The sequence below is a fragment of the Ciconia boyciana genome, chromosome 3, assembly GCF_034638445.1.
Source record: "Ciconia boyciana chromosome 3, ASM3463844v1, whole genome shotgun sequence".
In the NCBI taxonomy this organism is placed as follows: Eukaryota; Metazoa; Chordata; class Aves; order Ciconiiformes; family Ciconiidae; genus Ciconia; species Ciconia boyciana.
Window position 1 is genome coordinate 86,386,814 of NC_132936.1, and position 20,827 is coordinate 86,407,640.

Here is a 20,827-nt window from a genome sequence, read left to right on the forward strand (position 1 = left end):
CTGCTTAATAGAAGATGTACTCAATATATCTGACTAAAAGGCAAATATGATGATTGACCATAAACATATCAATATTTAGTGTAAGACTGATTAACATTTTATAGTCTGTAGACACTGGGACTGACTTAATGACTGAGCCACAGAAAGTTATCTGGTCCTTGTTGGTTACCAGGTGAGTAAATGTGCTAGGAAGCCTTTGTGGGTCATAGAAGAGGGTGTCTGCTTTATTGATTTTTATATGTAGGATTAATTTATAATGCCTTAGACAGTAGACACAGACTTTAGATAAGACACAGGTACAATATCAGGACTGGTATTATAACCATGGTTCTCCAATTGCCATAGGCACAGGTCTGCACCATTGGAGATAAGGACACTTTTTTCACAGACTGATATAGGAGGTCCTTTTCTAAACATCCAACTAGTGAGCAACATCACAGACATAAGAAGGCCATTACGGCATGTGCTGTGAATGTCTGTAAACAAGTGAAATGGAACTGCTCTATTTCACAGCCAAAGCAATCAAACAGAGTGTTAGGGGTTGAAAACCTTGTGAAATGCAGACTGTGAAACCCAACAGCAAGCTGTTTTTATGTGCTCTGTGTGTATTTCACCTGTCAAAGAGACAAATCATGTTGGTGAGTCCATTTGGGAGAGAAGGGAAGAGAAGAGAAGAGAAGAGAAGAGAAGAGAAGAGAAGAGAAGAGAAGAGAAGAGAAGAGAAGAGAAGAGAAGAGAAGAGAAGAGGAGAGGAGAGGAGAGGAGAGGAGAGGAGAGGAGAGGAGAGGAGAGGAGAGGAGAGGAGAGGAGAGGAGAGGAGAGGACAGGAGAGGAGAGGAGAGGAGAGGAGAGGAGAGGAGAGGAGAGGAGAGGAGAGGAGAGGAGAGGAGAGGAGAGGAGAGGAGAGGAGAGGAGAGGAGAGGAGAGGAGAGGAGAGGAGAGGAGAGGAGGGAAGGGAAGGGAAGAGAAGGGAAGGGAAGGGAAGAGGAGAGGAGAGGAGAGGAGAGGAGAGGAGAGGAGAGGAGAGGAGAGGAGAGGAGAGGAGAGGAGAGGAGAGGAGAGGAGAGGAGAGGAGAGGAGAGAAGAGAAGAGAAGAGAAGAGAAGAGAAGAGAAGAGAAGAGAAGAGAAGAGAAGAGAAGAGAAGAGAAGAGAAGAGAAGAGAAGAGAAGAGAAGAGAAGAGAAGAGAAGAGAAGAGAAGAGAAGAGAAGAGAAGAGAAGAGAAAGCTGTCCTACAGGGAAATGCGGTCACAGGGCTCTGCCCTCTGGAGAGGTTGCTCCTGCCAGCCTCAGTGCCCTGCCCCTGCCTGCCCACGCTGCAGGTGCAGCAAATACCCATTTTCAATTTTCAAGGAAAACTTTTAAACTACTTCTGACTCTGATTAGATTAAGAATTAGATGAAGAATTTCATATCCCTTCCACTGACTTTTAGTAACAGACATTTCTCTTCTCTCCTACCTGAGAATGCGCCCCGCACATGGGAGCCCCACTTGCCCGCCCAGGGAAAGCCATCCTTCACAGCTCTGCCAGAGCTCTCTCAACCACACAACCTCTCATCGCCGGTTAGTTTGGTCCTAATACGCAGAGTTACTAATTCCTGTCCTTCCTCCAGGCCAAAATAGCCCAAATATCGAATGAAGCCCGGGGATGATACTGTTACACGTATAGTAACTCCCCTAAACTTTTAGGCCACAATTCATGGACAACTCCTAGAGCTCTTGGGGCTCACAGCCTGTCACAGCTCAAGTTCCCTAATTCACAAGTAATTCGTATGAAATGAGGACCACTTAGCACCAAGACGTTAAAAAGAACAGCTCCTCTTTTACTTATAGTAGGAAACGGCTGTGTACTGGATACAACCATGTGACACTTTTTGGCTTATTTTTGTCAATTGCATTTACTTTTATACATAGGAAACTTTTAGATCTTAGCTGAGAGCCGGGTAGCTACAAGCATTTATCTTAGTTCATTATTGTAGAAAAACATGAGATTGAGATTTGGGTATCAACTCTGCATGTGTCATTATGATACAAATAATTTTTTTACGCAAAATGCAACAGCCGGGTGCATACCTATGTATCCTTTAAATCTACCTAGCCACAAAGGCTACCAGTGATACTTGTCTTTTGGCAACAATAAACAAAATGTCCATATCTAATGCAATGAGGGGACAGTTCCAGTGGCAAATTTCATCATTACTAAGATTAAAAAAACCAAATAAATTTATTTTCCTGGATAATCATAAACCGTTATGGTGGGTTGCAGCAGGCTCTGAAGCACTATATCCCTTCACCTAACCTACATAGCCTGAAGCTAATTTCATTCACTGTGACTTGCAGGAAAAAAACAACAGTGAGTGTCACTTAACAGTAATGGATAGTTGAAGCTACTTACACCCTTAATGCTGGTTTTCTTCTCATATGTACAAAATTAATCTCCATTTATTTTCATGAGAAAGCAGTGCTATGTAAATCAGGTTTTTGGAAATGTCAGCAGGTTGTAGCAAGCTGAAATGAAAAAAATGCTTTATATAGGGGGAAGTAACAATACTACTACTGTTGTTGTTGTTGTTGTTGTTATTATTATTACATTATTGGCATACTGTATCCTTGGAACTGAGATAAATTCGGGCACTAGAAAGAGTTTTTTTGTCAATGTGAATGTCTGTGTTATGTTTGCCACAGGATATTGTCAAAGAGAAAAGTCGGTAGGATGCTTTTTCATTTCTGCAGTGCATTTAAAATAGTTTTTTTCATGATGTTCAAAAGACTGCTCATTTTACAATGAAAAACAAAACAAAAAAGGTGCTATTGGAAGGGAAGAAGCAGAAAGAATAACTGAATTAATCCAATTTTAAACCTCACTGGAATCCTGCACATTTAAACAGCTCCCTGTTTACTTGATGGTCCGTGATGATGAAAATAAATGCAACTGCAGACTAAGATCTTATTAACCACAGTCTATGCAATTGCAGATATAACCCCTATAGTAATTGCTCACATAGCACTGTGCACAGCTGTCAGGAGATATAAACATGAGCATAAACTGAGAGCTAATGGCGTGGCAGGATCTTGATAGCAAAAGCTGTTGCCAGTCAGCTGTGATTCCTTCATAACCGTAGCTCTCGCGTGCTGGAGAGTCCAGGTGGTGCTTGCTGTAGCTCCTGGGTGCTCTTGGGGAACCCTCACAAGAGTGATGGTGCTCCCTGCAGAAAAACATGTTTTAATATATTGGGAAAGACAATGTTTGAATGGCACATTCTTTCCATAATCCTCCTGGTGCATCACACACACAACCTATAGAATATAAAAGTGGTTCAAATAGTGAGCTCAAGCTCGCAGTGGAAAGCCCTACTCCCCAGGCTCTTATTCAGCAATTAATTGGAAGCAGTAACCTTATTTTTTTTTCTTAAATTAGACTGGTTGTCACCCTTTTATTAGAAGGTATGACAGTTTATTTTTCATGCAAAATCTTTAAATCCAAAGTTTCCCTAAAACTGTTCTCTAGTTTTTGAAATTTATGTGTGATGCAGAATGAAATTCTCTGGTTTATCACCATATGAGACAAACTGGCTGATATTAACATTCCTTTTGACTTTTATGATAGCACGTCGCACAGAAACACTTCTGCCCTGGAGGGAAGAGCAATACTACCAGCAGGTCTTTCCCATCTAAAATGATGTGAGTCAGTAGAGCATATGTAGTATTCCCAGAAAGTACTGGCAGATTGAGTTTCCAGGAATTGTACTGCTTAGAGCACAGGGCTCTAGGTTTTCTGATATCGTAAGGCCGTTCCATAAACATAAAGGTGGAATTTCTTTGAATCATATGAAGCTGGGCAGAGTTAAAAATATATTAAAAAACATGTACAGTTGAAGGGAAAATGGTCTTCGCTTGTTCAGAGCCTGTGGGCAATGATATCTTCTAAGGAGGAACGACCCAGAAAATCAAAATCCCCCAAATCATCACCCAGTGCCACTGTTTCAGGAAAAAGAATCATTTAGCCTAGCTCATCTCAACTACAAGCACTCAGTATATCAGCTTCTTTGAAAAAGGAATAAACTTTGCTGGCTAATGACAGCTTAGGCTATACACGACAGCACTGAATATAACCATATCTACTTCTTTAGGATCTTGCACAACGTTCAGGACCTTGAACCTTCTGCCACGGACAAGTCTAAACAAGCCACAGCAGAATTAGTCAGGGCACTGAGACACTGAAATCTCAGCATGAGTGAAAGTCAAGCTTAAACAAATTTGCCCACAGGATCGTTTTTTCAATGCTTGCCCTCAGAACCAGGGTATGCATTGGCTATACTGAGTATATTCAGGACTTTGTTTACTTTTAGTCAGCTACTATGTAAATGATTTGTTGAAAGGAATCATATATTTGACTAGTGTGTCTCATCACCATAAGGTAGTGCTCCATCCAGAATTCCTGGCTGTACCCCTGATTTCATACTGTTTAGTTTAATCCTGCTTCTCTTCAGTTCTCAATATGCTCCTGTCACTGCATGGCATCCTCACCCTCGTCGGCACCTCTTTAATTCATATCATAAGGAAATATTGTTCACCCTTTTAAATTAACAAATAGCTAAACACTACCAAAACTTCCATTAAGTTGAGTAACAGCAGGATGTCTTAAGTAGCATGCACACACTCCATATACGTGTGTTTTCCAGACTGCCCACAAGGCATGCCTAATGATGTGTAAACGCATTTTCCCCTTCTCTCTTCAAAATAAGCAGAATGGGTGCTTGGGAAATATTTGACATCTTTTCCTCATTTGTCTGTCTGCATTATATTGCAACAGTGACCTTGAGTGACAGTTTTAAACTATACCCCATTCTTCCTCTCAAAAGAAGTATGTTTTTCCTCTCTGCTTTGTTAAAAGAACAAAGGCTGGAAATGCTATGTTCAAAAAAAAGTTTAGCTTTGGGTAGAATTACTTAGAAATTCATAATTGTTCTGTGTCATTCACCACTCTCTCTGAATGTCACCCATTGCTTAGATAGGATACAGCTTAGGACACCAAACATTTGGAACTCGTTAAATTATGCAAAGTTTTTTTCTTTCACCAATGACTATTTTGTGTAAATCTGTCCTTCCTAATACAATTAGCTCCCAAATAAACTTCATTTATGCCATCACGACTTCTCTGGGACATATCTGGCCTTGGTTCCCTGGAGAGAATAAACGACAGTTGCAGGGAAATGTTTATCATTTATTCATTCTCCCTCCTTTCTTCATCTTTTTCAACCTGTCTTAGGTTTCATGTGATACTGATCATGTGAAATCCACTGATACTAACTGTAATCAGGAGGAAAGAAGGTGAAATACCCAGAGTGTGAAATGTGGTTTAATTTTAAAGAACTACTTTTCTCATTTTCAAACACATATTCACAATAAAATTAAATTATATACACCCTAAAAGTAATTTTTAACTTAGAAGAGAAAAAATTCCAAAATGTTATCTAACACAGTCTCCGTATGTTTGCTTTCCATTCTTTATATTAATATTTTGCCAAGAAAAAAATCTAAATACTATAATTATTCCCTCCATTTTAAAAATAATACCTTGTGGAAAATACATTGATTGCTGTCTACAAGTTTCCAACATCACTGACTACAGTATAAAATCTAATAGCACAGTCTGGACACCACAGCTGGCATTACAGTTTTATTCAGATTCCGACACTTGCTTATCATAAATTCAGGGATTACTAAAGAAAATACCTTGACCAATGTAACTTCTAATTTCACCCAAGTGTGATTACATTCAATTTATCCTCCCTGTGTGCTGCAAAGTGGTATGAACCAACATTAGTGACACTGCAAATTGTGCCTTTGTTTTCTTTGGCTTATTTGGGTTCTTGTCTGGTGAGAGAAAGGTCCTTCCTTCTGGGAAAGGTCTGAGCGGTTGAAGAGGCCATACCAGACCTGGCTGGGAATAGGCTGAAATAAAAATAACAGCCATATTCTTTAGCAGGGCTCTTGCTCAAACAACTCCCTTTGTCCTTTCATCTGACAAAGCTGGCAGAAATGCGACATTAGACAAAGACAGACGGAAAGCTTCACCATTTTAGCAGGTGCTCTCTGTGGAAACATAAAGTGCACATTTGATGCAACCCTCTGCTGTTTTTCTGAGGAGCATTGCAGACAAAGTTTTGCAGTCTATATCTCTGTTTCCGATTAGATTTGACAAGGGCAGTAACAACAGCCCTGGCTGAGGGGTCAGAGCCAACGCCGCAGTTCAGAGCCTCTTGTAGCGATTTAAGCCAGGCCCTGACCCCAGGGCTTCAAGTTCAATGGTTTCTAGCTTCCTTCTTATTTTCAGTCATTTCCTTGGAGATTCTCTGGATGAGACAGGAGGCCAGGGAGGCTAGATAAACAAATTATTAAAGCAGTTGTTTTCTAACGCAGCCAACGATTTGAGTTCAAATGCTTCCTTTCCTTTATTTCACCGGATTCCTGGCTATTATAGAGAGCATAAAATGACTACCTAAAAAGCAAATCATAAGACAAGTATCTCAGTTTGCATGATAGCTTTGAGTGCATTTTATGTGACTATTTAATGCAGTCCTATGCTATTCTTCCTGAGCAGATACTGAATAAAATACAAAAAGCCTCTATTTTCAAGGTGTTAAAATGAAATAAATTCTTAGTGCTATTGCTTGTAACAGGAACCAAATTTTAGTTTCCTGAGACCAATGTCTCTCAAAAACTTAGTCAACCATGACTAGAAAACAAGGTCATTATTTCTGCTCTTCTAATTCTGATTTTGAATGGCACTATTACTTTCAAGCTACAGGAAACAAACCTGCATACTTTGTTTCTACTGTGGAATGGCTTGAAGGCACAAATTACCTCACCTGAATATTTAGTGGGAAAATTTTATGAGTTTTTCTTTGACTGAAAAAAGGATAGAGATGAATTCGAGAGACATCTATTCTACTGGTATTGGCATAAAACAATTATTGTTTGACAAATTTAAAACATGTTCATACGCAAACTGTTTTTGTTCTTACAAATGAAAATGGGAACGTTCAAATGAAAATCCAAAATTTAAATGAGGAAAATTCTACAAGAAAATAGAGATACAGAGAAATTTTATGTTCCAACATGAAAACAGCATATTTTCTTTAAAGCAATTAATTTGTAATATCTAGCATTCCATCAAGATTAAAACAGAAAGGTTAAACTAGAATTTAGTCTTGATTCATAATGCAAAACATGAAATTATTTATGTGTAGTTTGGATTTAGTTCATCACTGTTGAAATACTTCAGGCATTCATCTGTCTTCAGCCATGCAAAAGTGAGACATTCAGTCAGGGTTAGCCATCTCAGCTCCTTTACTATTCAACAGAGTGGTATTGAAAGCACATACATTTTTCGCAAGAAAACAAAGAGAACCTACTTTCTTTTTCCAAACACCAGAGTTTCCTTTATGGATGTCTGAGGGTCTGAATCAGGGCCTAAATTAACATGATGGATTTTTTTTTCTTTTTTCTTTTCTTGGATAACTCATTTTAATAACCAATATTGAATTCTAAGTGGATATGTAAAATTAGCTTTCATTTCCGTGAGTATTTGTAATAGTGAATTTAGGTTTTCAAACATTTCCAGGTGCAGCCAGGTGTGCTGGTTTTGGCTTGGATAGAGTTAATTTTCTTTATAGTAGCTAGTATGGGGCTGTGTTTTGGATTTCTGCTGAAAACAGTGTTGATAACACAGGGATGTTTTAGTTGTTGCTAAGCAGTGCTTACACAGAGTCAAGGACTTTTAAGCTCCCCATGCTCTGCCAGGTGCACAAGAAGCTGGGAGGGGGCACAGCTGGGACAGCTGACCCCAACTGGCCAAAGGGCTATTCCACACCATATAACATCATGCTCAGTATATAATCCCTCTCAGTATGCGTGATGGAGCCCTGCTTTCCTGGAGATGGCTGAACACCTGCCGGCCCATGGGAGGTAGTGAATGAATTCCTTGCTTTGCTTTCCTTGCATGCGTGGCTTTTGCTTTACCTATTAAACTGTCTTTATCTCAGCCAATGAGTTTTCTCACTTTTACTCTTCTGATTCTCTCCCCCATCCCACCAGGGGGGAGTGAGCGAGCGGCTGTGTGGGACTTAGTTGCCGGCCGGGGCTAAACCACAACACCAGGGTATAATTACCTCATGCACAAACATTCAGGAAGTCTACAGCTCCATAGTCAGAAATTGTGATGTTTCCAAAACACCTTTCCATCTGTTTTTCAAAAATGTTGTTTTTACTATATCCAACCGCTCTATAAAGGTATAGGGAAACCATGTTGTAATAATGTTACCCAGATGAACTCCTCCCACGTGGCATGGATGCCCACTTTCAAATTCTGCAGCAGCCAAAGGGTTCTGGCAGGATCATACACCTCAAAGCCTGAGATCCAAATTGGTGTCAATAATGCTGTGTGATTTTCAAAACACCAATGACAAGAAAAGGCCATATGTAGAATTACAAATGTTGGAAAACTCAGGAATAACTAAGAAATCAAAATTAAGTTCACACATCTATGTTCCCATTACAAATAAGGAGAAGAGATCATGCTATGCTAATGCATGCTATTGCATTAGATTCTGAAATGTTTGGACAGCAATTTTCTTCCTCCTCTGATATTTTACTTTTGATTTTCACATGATTACCCTCTCAGATTTGTGCTGACATTCACTGGAAAAGGAAGAATAAAATATCATGAGAAAGCCCTTGCTTACTAAACTTAAAGAGAAACCTTGAAGCCCATGTATTTGTTTGTTTTACGATTGCTAAACATCTGGAAATAGAAACTTCTCTTAAAAGTGAACTAAACCTTCAAATGGGATGTTTGTCAGTTTGTCAGAAACAGTAACTGTTTCTCTTTATATTAGGCTGATATCCAAAGACTTAGCAGAGCTTTTAGCAAGACTTCAGTGCTGCCCAGCAATTGAAACCTTCTTTGCAAAGTACTTCATTGAGGCAGAACTGCCTTCGCCCTGTAATGCCACCCTCCTGACAGAAAGGCCACTGGATCCGAAAGCCAGGCAATACAGGACAGGGTCGTTGTCAGTGAAACCCTTTCCCTGCTCAGCATGCCCCTAACATACGTCCTTGCAGCCCATTTCTGAAGAGCGTGCATCACACCCTCAAAACAAGCCATACCTACTTGGCTAAAGTAAAAGCTCTTCTGGATGGTAATCCACTTACATTTGTTCTGCGGTTGAACACTGAGCTTTCTGCTAGAAATAAATGAGCAATATGTTTTCAAGCACTGTGATTCTTTTCACATCCCGTCCTCTTTAATTCACCGATTTCTACGCATTGCTGTGCTTCTGCCCAGGCACTGTTATCCCCAGAGCACACTGTCTCATCATCCCTCAGCAGAGGAGAGAACCCTGCTCTGTGGGTACTCATGCAGCCTGTACATCTCTGCACATCTCTGCACATCTCTGCACCTCAATGACTCGATCTCACCTGCGCTTCCACTGTCTTACATCAAAATCCCGGCAAACAGGGACACTTTATACCACAACTGTAGCGTAATTGCGTCTCTGCCTCATCCCCTGAAACAATTCCCAGGTCTCTTCAGATTACAATCATATCCCTGCCGAGCTGATTCAGCTAATCAATCCCCAGCACAGCGATAGCTAAGACACTAACTGCACTCCTGGATGTATGTAGCTCTTTGTGCCTATTGCCTGCTCTAGAGAAGCAGGGTCTGTACTTTGATTAATTTCCTGAGTTTGTATCACTGACTTCCATCTCTTGGAAAGGCACAAGACAACCTTAAAAGTGAATTGAAAAGGTGTTTTGTTTGTAATCTGTTGCTGAGATATTCCTCAGTATGGAGGATGGCAGGACTGAAACTTAGTTCAAATAAGAGTCAAGTTTTTGTCTGCTGGAGAGGTCAAACAAGCAGCGCATGCGGCTGCAAAGGCAGTGGAAGGGCTGATTCCTTGGGCATGCTTGTCCTGTGATTTCAGTGGGAATTGTGAGCAGTCATTCAACATATCTGAAAAAATATTAAGCCTTTTAGAAGAGCACAAGCTGCTTTCTGATCCTACTGCTGATGTATCTTCTCTTCCTTTTCTTTCCCTGAGCCGGGTGAAAGAGACCCTCTCACTACTTCCTGCTGGATCAGACAAAGCGTTGAGCCTTCAAAACGTGCTTGTGACCAGTGGGGAATCTGACACAAGGTTTGTCCCCCGACAGCTCCTGCCTCATTGAAGTGCCCTTTGCAGAAGGCACTGGAAGTGAGGAGAGAGCCGCACACAGGCGCCTGCTCTGCTGAGCTCTGGTGCCTTGTCTCAGATCACAGCCCTTGTATCACAGGAGCTGCTCCCCGAGCTTTTGGCCTCTTGACAAATCCTTTGCAATAATGTACACTAAATGAGTGCAGGTTTCCTGATAGTAACAGCCTTTTCTAGGAATTAGAGCTGAGGCTATCAAAGTTATAATTCTTCACTTAGAGAAATCTGATAAGAATAATTTTTTGGTCAGGTCTGGTCAAAGCTGATTTGCAGACATGAGTGCTGCAGGCAAAAATCTATTTAGATAATCTAACTCACCAGCAATGAAACCTGCGGCTACATGAAAGCTAAATCTAGTCTTGTAGACCAATAATACGATATATGACATGCAAGTTGTTTGTGTTTAGTTCACTTAAATTTAACGCCCATTTAGATGTATTTTTATATTTCTGAAATAATTTAGTCAAACTAAAACCAGGCTACAGTAATCTGCCTTGTGTTAGATTTTTTTTTTCTAACGCTGATCTCCCTTTAGAGGTAAAAGATTTGTGAGTGAGGAAAACATAAAAAAATATAGTCTTGTAAACTGAATTAGTTAAAATGCAAAAGTTCTGAATTTAGCCAGGTGACTTCCTTCTCTGTACTTCAATTTCCCCATCTGTAAAACAACACCGACTTCCTCAGTGAAGCATTTTGAAATCCAAAGGTAAAAAAAACCACTAGCAGTAATCGTGCTGCCATCAGCTCTGTTTAATGTTAAGCCAAACAAGTCAATTTGTCATATGGGATTTTTCAGAAGGATAATGTTTTCTCCTACTGGAGTAGAGAGAGGTTATACTGTGAACTGCAATCAGAATAAAATTAGGCAAAACATTGAAGTCCAGCTAAATACCTACTGAGTTTCCACACCTTCCTTCAGAATCTGAAATTCAAACCTTTAATGCCTGGATATAAAAAAGAGTTAAAGGAAACATCCTGTTAATTACAGCCACCCTGTTCCTGTGAGTGTTGATGACTAAAGGACTTTCTACATTTGCACTCTCATAATTTGTTTGACTTTTTTTTCAGTATTACTTTTCCAAAATGTCTTCAGGAGTCACACATTATTTCAGAAGAAAGATGGGAGCTTTGAATACAGCAAATGCCTGGAAGGAGCTGACTTCAGAAGCGCAGAGGTCATATTAAGTGGAGTTGTTGCTATTTTTCTATGCCACCCCAACTGCTGTGTGTGAAGTCCCACCCAGACCTAGATCAGCAGCCAGATTTGATGACATAGATACATAGTTATTAATACAAAGTAGGTGTATAAAAAATATGAAAATAAACATCCAATACAATAGAGGCAATGAGTTCCTGCAGCTTAACAGGTCACACAGGTTTGGTGACCTAACTGAAGACAAAAGGTCTGTGTGATACTGGCTCCAATTACTGAATATACAGTCATGGTATTGTAATACTGATGAAAAAAAAAATTTTGAATCTGAATATTGCCATTAAAAATTTTAGGATATCAGTCTCCACTGTGCATACACTGTTTCGAGCATGCTTATGCAGATATTAGCTCTTCTTTCTGGTTGCTGTAGACATCACGGTCCCATACAGAAAGTCATGCAAACGTGTCTTTGGTAAATCTGTGTATTGCTGTGATGTACAAACATGCTTTTCTGGTGCACCTCATCTGATTATAAACTCCGCTGTGGTCATGATGGCAGTGTTGCCCTGCCTCTGAGAAGAGGAGGGACACACTCCAAACAATTGTAAAAGGCAACATGAGCTTTTAAACCTATGGGGAAAAGTGATTAGAGGAAAACCCTTGATTCTCAAGTAAATGTTAACTAATCTGAAGGGGGAAATAAGACAAGAAAATGAAAAAGAAACTGAAGCTTTGTTTGAGATTTATGGTACTATCTGTACTAAGGGTCTTGCCATTCTAGTACGATACATTACATAACAGCATTTCATTTCATGCACTTGTCCTTTGTCTCAAGGGCATGGGCTTTTTCCTAAGTAATAAAGCCATCGTCGCAGATCAATTGCTTTCTCTGCCAGCTTCTTATTTTTTTCCTTGGGGCATTGGACAGGATGACTAGACAGAAATGTTTATATCACTTTCATCTTTCCTGTGACGCCTTGATAATTGTTACAAACTTGATAGAAAACAAGGTATGAAAGACAGACTTTTTATTTCTGTCAGAAAAAGGTGACTGTACAACAAAGTATAGGGTTTTTTCACAGTGAAATTGCCCCTGCCCAGGTCTGGTGTTTAGTTTTTGCCTGTGTAATTTATTTATAAGCTATACTAAATATTTGTAAAGCTTGCTTCTGGTCTTGTGCTTCAGGGCAATAAATAGAGAAAATGTTTACTCCTCTCATGATTTTCAACAAGTGTTATTTTTTTAAATTCAACTAGTGCTTCATTCCACACGTTGTTTCAGTTGCTTGACTTATTTCAGAAGTTTCACATCTGAAACAATTCCACGGGAGTGGTACATTTTGCTAAAATAAATGATTGCTAATATATAACCTTAGAAATTAGTCTAGAAATAGACTGAAAAGGCAGAAGTAATTTAAGTGCTTCTGAGCCTGAAGCTTTTCAGGCTTCTGGGGAGTTAGATGAATAGGTTTGGCATACAGTAATCCCCCTCTCGCATATAGGGATCCCCTCTCTACCCAAGCACCATGTGAGCAACCCCTCTTCTACCTCCCTCCCTGCCTAAGCACCATCCTCTGCTCTGCTACCGCTCTGGTTTACATGCTATCACTGAACAGTTTTAGCTCAGAAGAGCACTAAGGATGGTTCGATGGCTGACCAGCTAGCTTGCTCTGTCACTCATGTTTTCAGGACACTCTCCAGGGTACACGTTATTCAGAAGAGTCCTTTCCTTACTGGCCCAGCCTTTCTCCCAGTACAACCTAAACCAAATAGACACAAAACCACTGGGTATTTGGGTTTAAGCCACAATACTCAGGCTTATCCAGGTAGCTTGGAGGATTTGGTTGGAAAGCTCTGTCACTCATGAAGGTTGTGCCCTTATGTGAAGACCACCAACATCAGTGCCGTGCGGCTGCAGCTCTTGGCATCCATCGTGTTGCCCTCCCGGCAGCCCCAGCCCCAGGCATTGGGCACCTTCCTGGGGACTGGCCAACGCCAGGCTGGGATGTGGGCCCATGGGTGGGCCCTCCTAGGCAGGCCCCATGGCCAGGCAGGGCAGGGCTGTGGGGAGCTGGAGACCAGCCCTGCTGCGGCATTGCTGGGGCAGGGGCTGATGGCCCCAGCGGGCTGACATGGGGTCCTGGGCCATGGGCAGGTGGGGGGAGCCCCGGGGGGCGGGCAGGGGCAGTAACACCTGCAAATGCCCTCAGAGACCCTGCAACATCTTGCTATGAGATTGTCTCAGAGCTAAATACTCTTGAAACAAGAGACCTGCCTCCAGTACCTCACACTGGCAATAGAGGCCCAACAACGTTTACGTGGTTGAGGCTAGAATGGTACCAGCTCTTGGAGGAAACCCAGAACCAGTCCTAGTCACCACTTTTCACTCTTAGGCGGTCAGGACTTCACCCCCAAAGGCAGCACCATGTAGAAGATCCCACCAGCAAAGGCTTGCTGAACACGGCGTGACCACTCCTGCCCAGCGTGGTCTTGCTTTGACACTCTCTGGCCAAGGTGAGGTTTGTCAGGCCTTTGAGATGGCCGTGCACACAGAGGGGAGCTTGGCATTTGGGTCCAGACTCCCAAGTATGTCTGCTGTTGGGGATGAAGCATTTGGCAAGGGTTTGAACTTGAAGTTCTGGCTTGGGTCCATCCTTCCTCCAAACACGTAACCGTTTCAATGAATGGAAATCCAGGAGGTGGATTCTGGTATTTTTCCATCTTGACATATCAGGAAAACATTTATGCAATTAGAAATGCTACTACATTTTCTCATAGACCATAGCATCCTGTGAGACTAATTAGCAAAAGACAGAAACCTCCCTAAAGATTAAGGCAAGAAGAAAGATGAAACGTTCTCCTTTTCTCTGCTTGTTTCCAGTGATTCAGCTGAAAATTTATCAAGTGGCAGGAAAATACAAAAAGGTGAGAATGATCCAGCTGTTGCATAAAACCCTGTTAGTGGTAAGTTTGTAGTTTACACTGTCGGTGGTCTCAGCTTTATTGCGTAGAGTCTTGTTCATTCCCTCTCCCACTGTATACATGCCTGGAAACATGGCTTTCAAGCCATATACTGTACAGCTGCCAGATGAGACCAATATCTGGTCTAGGCTTACATGGCATTATGTATTTTCTTGAAGGGGATGAAGATGTTCACCCCCCACCACTCAGAAATGAAACAAGAAGAGTTCGGCTTTCTCTTCTCAATCTTTAAGAGAGAAGAGCGCACAAATGTGTATGAAAGTTGTTCTATATAACATCTGCAGTTCTTTACTCAGGAAAAGCTTAGGTTTGATTTAGCCCTGAAACCAAATTACTACTTACCTTTCCAAAAAGCAATTAGAAACATCTGCAAAATGGTGAGAATGCTGTATGGAAGCCACAGGGATAAAGAAGCTGCAGCATACCTCACAGCAGCAATAACTGATAAAGTCCATCATTCATTCTGAAAAAACATCTTTGAGAGTTTGCTTGCTCTCATTCTTTCCCTCTTTCCAGAAAAAAAGAGAAGCACATAGCAAATGCATTTATCATCCCCCATTAAAACAGAAATGGGAGGTTAAGATAATTTAATTTTGCCCACATTCCACTTGATACCAGCCAATGGATACAGCTCTGCTAAAATAAATCATCATAAGAAATGCTCTAGGAGAAAGACAACAGAGAAAGCTACTCACTAATTTCCTTAACACTTTTGATTGCTTATGAGAAATAAGTATTTCATTACCATTTCAGATTTGGTTTACAAATAAGAAAGAAAAACCTGAAAAATAGCATAGGGTTTCTTAGGAGAAAGAAAAGATGGGTGAAATATGATCTAATTGGGCTTTAATATTATAGAACTATCAGGAGGCAGTGAACTGCACATCTTTGAGCCCTCCAACCTTTTTTAAGTGGGTTGTCATCTCACCGCTCTCTTTCCGGTCTGGTCTTAGTCCATCAATCCCCCTTTCTTCTTAGGGTCAACATTTGCTGGTGAAAGAATGTGACAGCTAAGAACCCACCTCCAGTATTGCCCAAATTCTTCCAGTACTGGTCACCTTACTGTAGGCTGCTGCACTGCCATGCCATACCAAAAGCAAGTCTGCCTGCACTAGAAGAGACGTGCCTGATGATAAATGTCACCAGAATTTAGAATACTGTAGAGGAGGGAGGTTTGAGGAAGGTTAACTCATCACTACTTTTTAAAAACTTCACTTGGTCTGACTATTTACGATCTGAGTAATACTAACACATCAGAAATAATTGCTAAGGTATGTGATTTATTATTGTTTATTGGAACTTTATAACTAAACATCCCCTCCCTCTCTCCTTTCATCTGCTCCTTCCTGTTTTCCCCAAAGGTCTGGAACACTTCTCCTACTAAAATTGTAATTTATCAGTGATCAAGATTGAATCCACTTCATACTGAAGTATCTTGCCCTCAAAAATAGGTCACAAGAAAAAAAGAAAAAAAAAAAAGGCCCACTCCTTTTTCCAAAATGCATGTCTTATTAGCCTCTATCACTAGCTGTGATTTTGGCATTATGGATCTGTACACCAACTTGAAAGTCAGTCATTCACATAGTCACATCCACAAGTCAGCAGCTGCACTGGTTTCGTATGTGCTCTTGATGACCATTCTCAAAATCTTTCTAACTCCAAAAAACAAGGCCTCTCCCATGTAGTTATTGATCCTTGACACAAACTTGGAAATAAAACCACTGTTATACCTCAAAAGCAACAAAATTAACATCTTCCTCATCTTATATGTCTAACTGATTGGGATGGAGGACTGGGTCCAGGTAAAAGACAACAGCCTGGTGTCAAGATATGCTCTTGTCTTTGAAATCAAACTCCTTTGCTTATTATACTCTTTATGCTAATTACATAGAGATATTGCTCAAAGGTATCCCAAAGTTATTCGTTTTAGTAGCTATGCTTCCCACTTTTTTTCTGACACTTGCAAATTCCTACCACAGCACACAAGCCCACACTCCCCTCTTTTAAGACCAACCCAAGAAAACCACAGTTTACAACCTCTGTCCTAAGACACCAGAAATCTGCTCTCCTTTGTTGTGAGCATCCGTGTGCTTGGGAAAATACTCACTGTAACTTGGACATCACTTTTCTTTGCCCACAGATATATTCACTTCTTTAAGCAAGTTCCCCAATCACATCAGCAGATCTTGACTAACGGAATAGGGGCAGAATTTTTTCCCAGTCCTATGGTAACTAGCTAATTCGCTCTCCAGTTTCTTCTGGTCAGATTTTGTCTCAGACTTCTCCATCAGCCATAAAGGTAGTGCTTTTAACAAAGATCTAAACCAGTCCCTTCCTATAAGCCAAATTCTATCCTTTCTCATCTCCTCCTTGTACCCCATGTGTCTGGGCAAATCACAAGGGGTTAAATAATTACAAACTTCCTGTAGCACAAGGCCAGTGAATGAGATTATTATAAGTAACCAGATTATCTGATCATAAATTTTTCCTTAACTTGTTGGAGGATGAAGTGGTAACAGATAACATTTTATACGTCTTTGGTCTGCATCACTGTAGTATATATGTGCTCTTATCTTTTGTTTTGTTTCTTACCCAATTTTTTCTCCTGGTTTGAAAAACTACTTGTAAATATTTGGAAGAGCTATGGAGCAGATGGTTCACAGTTAGATCAGAGCATTACCCTGTGTGGTCCCTTTCATCTCTCCAAAAAAAAAGATCAGTTCTGAAACTAGCCATTAATTAGATCCAGGAGCAGAGTAGGATTATCTACAACCCTTGAACACAGTTCAGAGTTGAGGATTACTGAACAATGCTCCAAATTCAGGAAAGACTAAAATATTCAAACAAAGAACAGATGATGGAGTCTTGAGAAACATATATTTGGGTAAATATGTCTTAATACTAATCACTCTTTAATTTCGATATTGTGTGCAAAACAAGAAAATACATTCTTATTGCAGTGACTTGGCTTCAGGTGCATAATGTTTGATCAACTTGCTCTGACCAGTTCCACATTCACTTCAACAGGTATAGACTATCTGTGAGTGACTTTAACCTGCCTTGCAATCCATCAGGGCTGAGATTTTGTGGCTAGCCATTGTAGTAGCTTTGTTTCTTAATAGAATGATAATGTAGAGGAAGTTCTCTCTCATGGTAATAATCATATTTAGTCCAGAGCTACAGTATGGTTGCTTAAGTAATTGCAGTGAATTCACCAAGGGAAATGAATATCAATAAAAAGGGACCATTCAACATAAAGTGAAACTTATTTAATTTGTGCTATGCAAATACTTGGCAACTTCTTAATTATTTGTTTAATATTGGTAAAATTTTCTCCAGATGTGGTTTAATACATGGAGCTTTCAATTTAGCGAAGAGGTACAGAGAGGGAGAGGTATTCAGGAATGTAAGGCTATGCCATAGCATGATAGAAATATATTGTACCAGAACGGGTCATTCCCTCCTGTCTCCTGTGCTGAGGCAGCACACATAAATCTAGAGTATCTTAAAAAATCTATATTGTCTTTAAAAGCTTTAGTGAAGGAGATTACATAATCCCTTTAGCTGACAGATTTCTATACTAACATGAATTTATGACTTTAGAACATTTCCCTAATATCTGACCTAAAACTCTATCTTTGGGGGGAAAAAAGGAGAATGTAGTCTTCTTTGTAACAGACTTTTATATTTTGAAAAACTGTCATAAATCTTCCTTTTTTTAGATTAAATAAAGCTAAATTAAAATATTTGAGCATCCTGTTACTTTCCTCTGGACTATAACTCTGTGCTGAAGAAGAATATCTGAAACCCAGCACAAAGTTCCAGTTTAGACATCACCAGAATTTAGTAAACAGACAAAATATTGTCCTGCGTTTTGCAGGAAACATTTTTATTAGTATATCACATCACAACATTTGTCTTATTTAAAATAGTATCATGTTGTAGATCATTGTTGGTCTTTTGTCCAACGTAACTCCCACACTTTTCTTATTAAACTGCTGCCTAGTCAGGTTTTTGAACTTTGCTTTTAGGCATCTGATTTCCCCTTTCTGGATACAATGATTTACCTTTACCTTTTCTGAATTTCATCATGTTGATTTTGAGTCATTTTCCAGTTTAACAAGAATAAAAAATAAGCATTTAATCATTGCCTCCAGCCTGCCACCCTTCCTAGGCTGGTATCTTTTTGCAAATTTGATAAGCATGTTTGTTTACAATTTTCCAAGCTGCCAGCGAAAATATTAAATAGGACCTGGCTCTGGGCAGACCAAGTTTGGGTCCCTCCTGAGGGTCCTGCCAGTGTGAGAGCATGTCACTGACAGCTGTTGTCTGAATATGTTTTTTAACTGCTTATAGTTTCAGATCACGTTGGTCTTATCTATATCGCACTTCCTTAGCCTGTTTATGGAAGCAGCGCATGGATAGTAGGATCAACTGTTCGGTCCTTATTTATGCTGCAAAACCCAAAATTAATTTGTTTTGGCTTGATTTGGTCTCAACAACTTCATGGTGGATGGATGTTTTATTTTGTTACTTCATTATCTCAGTGTTTACAACTTGATTACTTAATAATGTCTTCCAGTAATTTTCTGACTATTTAAACTAAGATGACTGATTGAGCATCCCTCTGGTTTTCCCATAATCCTTTATTATGAAGAGGTATTTTGTTTGTCTTCCCTTTCCTCTTTCATGGTCTTCCAAAGATGCTTGTTGTTCCTTCTGCTCAGTTTTGAATAGGTCTTCATGTATCCTAGGATGAATTTCTGAGGTGTTGCTGACATGCATTGATCTCATTCACATAAATACTTTTTGCTCTTGCCCTACTCACATAGTCTCTGTGGGTGCCTGGCTTAGGGAGAACACATCATTATTATCTTTAATTTCCTAGATTTCTTCCCCAAAGTTGATTAGCATCCTGAGTTCCCATTAAGGACACTAAAATTTTGGATTAATAAAGATACCTCACAAGATCTGGTCCTGTTACAATTTCTGGTTTTTAGTTATATAATGTGGGCCTCTTCCTACAAGCGTTTGAATATCACTAGTCTCTATTGACAGTGTTGGGAGGGGAGTGCTTCCCATGCACTTCTCCCCAACCTGTGGTCTTCTCCCCGACCTGAGAAATCACATCCAATGCCATTCTTAAAAAAAAAGTTAAAAAAACCCTGTTATATTCTGGATCATCTGCTTAGAAGAACTTGTATTGGTTGGTCTTATTTATAATTTGGCTGATTGCTCTGTTTACCATAGCTTTTATGCCTTTCAAAAGTTATTAGGTTGTCTCTCTACTATGTTCAATCCTGCTTAGTCATGCTTGGCTTAGCTCTATTACCTTATTTGATGTCTTTGATTCTAAATCTTCACTGGCATGATCACAGTACATCCATTTTCAAATTATCACATTAATATCTCCCATTCCCCAGATTTCTTTAAAACAAGTAATTGACTGTAATCAAGGGTTTGAATGTTTTTATGCAGCTGCAGAGTCATCTGTCTGCCACAAACTTTTTATTACAAACCAAGGAAAACAAGCAAACAAAAACATTTGTTTTACCAGTGGTTCTTCCATGAAGGGCTGTTTCAATTTGAAAAGGCACCAGGTAAAGTTAAGCTACACTCTCATGCTAATCATATATTACTGCCTCAAAAATTATATCATTAATATAAATGAAACCACTGCAAATACCCTGATAAAAACGTAAAACATGATGAAAATAGAATTTTGTTTTAAAGTTTATTCAAACTTATGTATTAGACAAATTTCACCCTTTGAATCTCTACCTCTACCATCAAATCTGATATTAAAAGAGGGCTTTCCTATATTGCTTAGGCTCCTGAACATTTATCATAGGGTCACAGCTCAGAGGAGATTAGGTTCTTGTTTAAATTTTTAACACCCTTCTACAAAGCCATTTATTTTCATCACATATGCTCACAACTAGATACCTTGTTTTTATTTAGCTTCCAAAGCATGGTTGGTGACATCTTTGTGATTAATTGGGCAGAGATCATATGTACAAGTTTTGAAATCATATCTGCATGGATTCTGACTCTTGTGTCTATGGAAAATAATTTTGCCATAAGCCACTTTTCTGTAACTATTTATAATATTTTTTTTAAAGGCATTTTTATTGTTTAATGAACCAGTGAAGAAACACTGTGCAAAAATAAGCTAATCTCCCAACATCTCTTTGTAATAGGTAACTACTCTAATTTTATCAGAAGAACAAAAGAGAAAGAGAGAGAAATTAATTTGCCAGAGATCAAGATGCTGATACAAGGATACAAGGAGTCAGTGGCAAGTAAGAGTCATATGCATGGGTTCACTCTGCTACTGCAAAACGTTTGACCTGTGTGTATAGTTATACATAAAAAATTTAAAATCAGTCTTGCATCATCAAGAACTCACAAAACTTTTAAAATGCCTTCTCAAC